The 6,541-nt window shown below is 41.0% G+C and overlaps 1 pseudogene; it reads left to right on the top strand.

Annotated features, from left to right (window-relative positions):
• Window positions 1-1,949: 1,949 nt before the first annotated feature.
• On the top strand, window positions 1,950-2,771 carry LOC121438557 (annotated as a pseudogene).
• Window positions 2,772-6,541: the final 3,770 nt, after the last annotated feature.

The raw sequence follows: 6,541 nt of genomic DNA, 5'->3' as shown, positions 1-6,541 counted from the left end.
TTAGGGTATTGCCCATGTTTTTGTTATTATTATTAATTTTTTTTAATTAAAAATTTCCGCCTCCTCCCTGCCTCCCTTTTCCCTCCCCCCACTCCCCACGCCCCACTCCTCTCCCCCTCCCTCCACTCCTCTCCCCCTCCCTCTCCAGTCCAAAGAGCAGTCAGGGTTCCCTGCCCTGTGGGCAGTCCAAGGTCCTCCCCCCTCCATCCAGGTCTAGGAAGGTGAGCATCCAAACAGGCTAGGCTCCCACAAAGACAGTACATGCAGTAGGGTCAAAATTCAGTACCATTGTCCTTGGCTTCTCAGCAGCCCTCATTGTCCACCATATTCAGTGAGTCCGGTTTTATCCCATGCATTTTCAGTCCCAGTCCAGCTGGCCTTGGTGATCTCCTAATAGATCAGCCCCACTGTCTCAGTGGGTGGGTGCACCCCGTGTGGTCTTGACTTCCTTGCTCATGTTCTCCCTCCTTCTGTTCCTCATTTGCACCTTGGGATCTCAATCCATTGCTCCAATGTGGGTCTCTGTCTCTATCTCCATCCATCGCCAGATGAAGGTTCTATGGTGATATGCAAGATATTCGTTAGTATGGCTATAAGATTGGGCCATTTCAGGCTCTCTCCTCAGATGCCTAAGGACCTAGTTGGGTACATCTCTCTGAACCCCTGGGAACCCCTCTAGAGTCAAGGCTCTTGCCAACCCTAAAACGGCTCCCTTAATTAAGATATATACTTCCCTGTTCCCATATCCAACCTTCCATTATCCCAATCATCCCATTCCCCCAAGTTCTCCCTATCCTCCCCTTCTCACTTTTCTCTCCCCATCTCCCCTTTCCCCCATCTCACCCCACCCCCCGGTTCCCAAATTTTTGCCCAGCAATCTTGACTACTTCCAATATCCAGTGGGATGACTATATGTTTTTCTTTGGGTTCACCTTCTTATATAGCTTCTCTAGGATCGCGAATTATAGGCTATAATATTTATTTACCCATGTTTTTACATCACTAAAATTTTATGTATTTTAAGCCTTTTATATATTGAAGCAATTCAGTGTGCTCTGACCAAAAAGTGAACCTGAAATTTTCTCTGTAGCTGAAGTAAGAACATTGATGTTTATGCGCCAGGCCTCCAGTGGACATATTAGCAGTTGTAGATGGAGATAATATGTGATAATGTGTATGTAACTAAGACATATTTGCAAAAAATTGAAATATACTAAGTAAGATAAATAAGGAATACTTATATTAATTAGTTTTAAAAATCTAAAAAAGTTTTTAACATAGACTTAACTCACAAACCAAAAAATTAGAGATTTTGTTTAAGTCTAAGGAAAAAAGAAACCTATAGAAGATCCTAAAACCTGAAAGTATTTTTCTGGATGGGAATCAAATCTTTTTATTTAGAGACTAAAACCTCACACTGTTAAGTATATCCTAAGAAAAATAAATTTGTTCTATGTTTAAGTATGTTTAAGTGCTTCAAGGTTTCATTTTATTTGATTGACAATTTTCCTAAAGTGAGGCTTCTACAAAATACCCATTTTGTCTTAAAAGGTGTTTGCTTTATGTTATTGTGACTACAGGCCCGCTGTTTATAGTAATTCTGGCCTCACATCATCTAGATTACTATATGAAATTTGACTCTTATAAAAGATAACACATGAGTTAAGAACAAAACACTACTTAGAGTGTGGCATGTGCTCCAACTGAGTAAATTATTAAAGAAGTCACAACAGGCTTGAGAAAGTAGTCAATATGTGTACTACTTGACTCAAATTGTAAATAAGGTCTATATGCATGCTGGGACCATTATTTACAACATTTTGTTTTCCTCCAAAAGATGTTCTAGAAATAAAAACATGCGAAACTCAACATCTGTACCAGAATTCCATTTCATCCAACTCTCAGAGGATCCAGATCTCCAAATGCTTCTCTTTGGCCTCTTCTTGTCCATGTACCTCTTGGCCCTGTGTGGAAACCTGCTCATCATCCTGACAGTAAGCTCTGACTCCCATCTCCACACACCCATGTAGTTCTTCCTCTCCAACCTGTCCATAGTTGATATTGGTTTCATATCCACAACTGTTCCAAGGGTGATTATGGTCATCCAAACTCACTTCCAAGTCATCTCCTTTGTGGGCTGCCTGACACAGATGTCACTGTTTATAATTTTTGGATGTACGGATAGCATGATTCTGGCTGTGATGGCATATGACAGGTTTGTGGCCATCTGCCACCCTCTGCATTACCAGGTCATTATGAATCCCAGTCGCTGCAGTGTCTTACTTCTAGGGTCTTTTCTTGTTAGTCTTGCAGAACTACTGTTCCACTATGTAGCAGTAATGAATATTTCCAGCTGTGAGGATTTTATTGAAATCTCCATTTTTTTCTGTGGCCCTTTGGAAGTACTTAAACTTGCCTACTTTGATACTAACACCAATAACATAGTCAGATACTGTGTAGTTGCTCTCTTTGGGTTACTCCCTATTTCAGGAATCATTTTCTCTTACTTTAAAATAGTTTCCTCCATCATACGCTCATCATCATCAAGTGGGAAGCACAGAACCTTCTCTACCTGTGGGTCTCATTTGTCCATTGTTTGCCTGCTTTATGGGACAGGAGTAGGATTGTACCTCAGCTCCTCTCTGTCACATTCTCCAACAAGTAATGCAGTGTACACTGTGGTCACACCTATGTTGAATCCCTTCATGTACAGCCTAAGGAGCAAGGACATTAAAACTGCATTAAGAAAGATTCTTAGAAGAGCATTCTAGTCATTGAAATTCTTTATAAGTTTGTATGTGTGTGTGTTTGTGTATAAACTATAAATATAAATCCCAGTTAATTTCTTGCACATTATTACTAACTGATACTTCACAAAATTGCCTGATAAATTGGTGGTCATTGAGTTTGCATATATGGTTAATGTTTACTTTTTACAATGCACAAAACTTTGATGTTGGAGAGATAAAACTATTCTAGGGCTGATTGATGTACTTTATTGAACAAGACCATACAATATGAATGTAATCAACACCTAAAATCTGTGCACATAAACAATTTAAGGGGTCAGTCTGTTGAGATTGTGTTTTAGAAGTGTCAGAGAACCACACTTCTCAACCAGGCTGCCTGAAAAGGACCTCAACAAGGGAGCAATGAATAGTCATGCTAATTTGGAATGGGAAAGTGCAGTAGGCCTCAATCTTAGGAAAGAAAAAAAATTAAGAGTAGGAGAAATATCAGCAGTTAAATACAAAGACACTGAATTTGAAAGAGCAAAATGAATACATGTGAAGTAGGGAGAAAGGGAGGTACAAAATTTTGGATTTATATTATTATCTCATTTAAAAATGTTTAATTAAATCAATTCAATCTATGATAATACCTACAGAAGATTGGCATTTATCACCTCAGATAACACATAAGGTACTTATTTTTGGGTTTATTTGTGATATACGTTATGCTTTTCCAAATCAAGTTATAATGTGTGCTATAAAAATAGTATTCCTGCTATTTGAAGTGAGAGAATTAAAGTTCATGGATAAGCATTGACATGAAGCATGAGATAGCTGGGACTCAATGCTCTTGGCCCTCTCAGGTTCTGAAGTCCTCCACAACTTTACTGGTTGTGGTGCTCCCAGAGTCCATGAAGTTGCATCAACAAGTCACTGCGAAATGTAGAACAAAGGCAGAAGAATGTAAGATTGACTCTATTTGTCTTATTTGAGGCAAATTAATGTGATTGTACATACATGTATAAAATTTACAAATTCAACATCATTTCTTAATATATCAGTATTTTATGTTTTCTGGATGGTGCATTGTCAATAATTTCTGTTTAGTGATTATATTTACTTTGCAAATTTTAATAAATATTTTTAATGAAAGGTACATTTATCATATCTACTACCAAGTTTGAATTGTATACTAAAAGGAAATGTTAATAAAATAAACACAATTTAAGTTAAAATTGGATAAAAATAGATGGTACTATCAAAAAGCAGTAATAGAAAGACTGGGAAAATGAAATACTGTGATTTTTTTCATCATGAACTATTGATTTTATTATTTCTTTCTTTCCTTCTTCTTCTTCTTCTTCTTCTTCTTCTTCTTCTTCTTCTTCTTCTTCTTCTTATTCTTCTTCTTCTTCTTATTATTATTACAAATTTTCACCTCCTCGCCTCCTCCAATTTCCCTCCCCCTCCCCCCACTCCCCTTCCTCCTCCTTCTCCAGTCCATAGAGCAGTCAGAGTTTCCTGCTCTGTGGGAAGTCCAAGGTCTTCCCCCCTCCATCTAGGTCTAGGAAGGTGAGCATCCAAATAGACTAGGCTCCAACAAACCAGTACATGCAGTAGAATCAAAACCCAGTACCATTGTCCTTGGCTTCTCAGTCAGCCCTCATTGTCAGCCACATTCAGAGAGCCCAGTTTGATCCCATGTTTTTCAGTCCCAGTCCAGCTGGTCTTGGTGAGCTCCCAATAGATCAGCCCCACTGTCTCAGTGGGTGGGTGCACCCCTTGTGGTCCTGGCTTCCTTGCTCATGCTCTCCCTCCTTTTGCTCCTCATTTGGACATTGGGAGCTCAGTACAGTGCTCCAATTTGGGTCTCTGTCTCTATCTCCATCTATCACCAGATGAAGGATCTATGGTGATATGCAAGATATTCATCAGTATGGCTATAGGATTGGGCCATTTCAGGCTCCCTCTCCTCAGCTGTCCAAGGAACTAGCTGGGGACATCTCCCTGGACACTTGGAAGCCCCTCTAGAGTCAAGTCTCTTGCCAACCCTAAAATGGCTCCCTTAATTAAGATATATACTTCCCTGCTCCCATATCCACCCTTCTTCCATCCCAACCATCCCATTCCCTCATGCTCTCCCAGTATTCCCCTTCTCACTTTTTTCTCCCCATCTTCCCTTACCCCACTCCACCTTCACTCCTAAGTTTCCAATTTTTGCCCATCAATCTTGTCTACTTCCAATATCCAGGAGGATAACTGTACGTTTTCTTTGGGTTCACCTTCTCATTTAGCTTCTCTAGGATCACGAATTATAGGCTCAATGTCCTTTATTTATGGCTAGAAACCAATTATGAGTGAGTACATCCCATGTTCATCTTTTTGGGAAGAAGTAGAGAGGGAAATCAGAGAAGCATCACTTTTCATGATAGCCACAAATAGCATAAAATATCTTGGGGTAACTCTAACCAAGGAAGTGAAAGATATATTTGACAAGAACTTTCTTTTTCTTTTTTTTTTTATTGAGAGAAGGAGAAAAAAAAACAAGTTTCCACCTCCTCCCAGCCTCCCATTTCCCTCCCCCTCCTCCCACCCTTCTCCCCCTCCTCCCACCCTTCTCCCCCTCCCCCCACTCCTTTCCCCCTCCCTCTCCAGTCCAAAGAGCAGTCAGGGTTTTCTGCCCTGTGGTAAGTCCTAGGTCCTCCCCCCTCCGTCCATATCTAGGAAGGTGAACATCCAAACTGGCTAGGCTCCCACCAAGCCAGCACATTAAGCAGGATCAAAACCCCCTGCCATTGTCCTTGGTGTCTCATCAGCCCTCATTGTTCGCCATGTTCAGAGAGTCCGGTTTTATCCCATGCTTTTTCAGTCACAGTCCAGCTGGCCTTGGTGAGCTCCCAATAGATCAGCTCCACTGTCTCAGTGGGTGGGTGCACCCCTCGTGGTCCCGACTTCTTTGCTCATGTTCTCCCTCCTTCTGTTCCTCATTGGGACCTTGGGAGCTCAGTCCAGTACTCCAGTGTGGGTCTCTGTCTCTATCTCCATCCATCACCAGATGAAGGTTCTATGATGATATGCAAGATATTCGTCAGTATTGCTATAGGATAGGGTCATTTCAGGTTCCCTATCCTCAGCTGCCTAAGGAACTAACCGGGGACCTCGCCTTGGGCACCTGGGAGCCCCTCTAGGGTCAGGTCTCTTGCCAACCCTAAAGTGGCTCCCTTAACTAAGAATTGTGGTTCCCTGCTCCCCTGTCCAACCTTCCTTTATCCCAATCCTCCTGTTTCCCCAAGGTTCCCCCTCCTTCCCTTCTAACTTTTCTCTCCCCATCTCCCCTTACCCCCATCCCACCCCACCCCCAAGATCCCAATTTTCTCCCCGGCAAATTTTGACAAGAACTTTAAACCTTTTTTTTTAAAAAAAAAAATGTGGTTACTTAGAGCTATGAACTTTACTCTTAGCACTGCTTTCATAGTGTCCCATAGGTTTAAGTATGTTGTGTCTTTATTTTCATTGAATTCAAGGAAGACTTTAATTTCTTTCTTTATTTCTTCCCTTACCCAGGGCTGGTTCAGTAGTTGACTGTTCAGCTTCCATGAGTTTGTAGGCTTTCTGGGGGTAGAATTATTGTTAAATTCTAACTTTATTCCATGGTGATCCGATAAGACACAGTTGGTTATTAATATTTTTTTGTATCTGTGGAAGTTTGCTTTGTTACCAAGTATGTGGTCAATTTTCAAGAAGGTTCCATGAGCTGCAGAGAAGAAGGTATATCCTTTCCTATTTGGGTGGAATGTTCTATAGATGTC

The sequence above is a fragment of the Microtus oregoni genome, unplaced genomic scaffold (assembly GCF_018167655.1).
Source record: "Microtus oregoni isolate MIOR12 unplaced genomic scaffold, Mior012 000056F_ref0000123, whole genome shotgun sequence".
In the NCBI taxonomy this organism is placed as follows: Eukaryota; Metazoa; Chordata; class Mammalia; order Rodentia; family Cricetidae; genus Microtus; species Microtus oregoni.
This window is presented reverse-complemented; position numbering and strand designations above follow the sequence as displayed.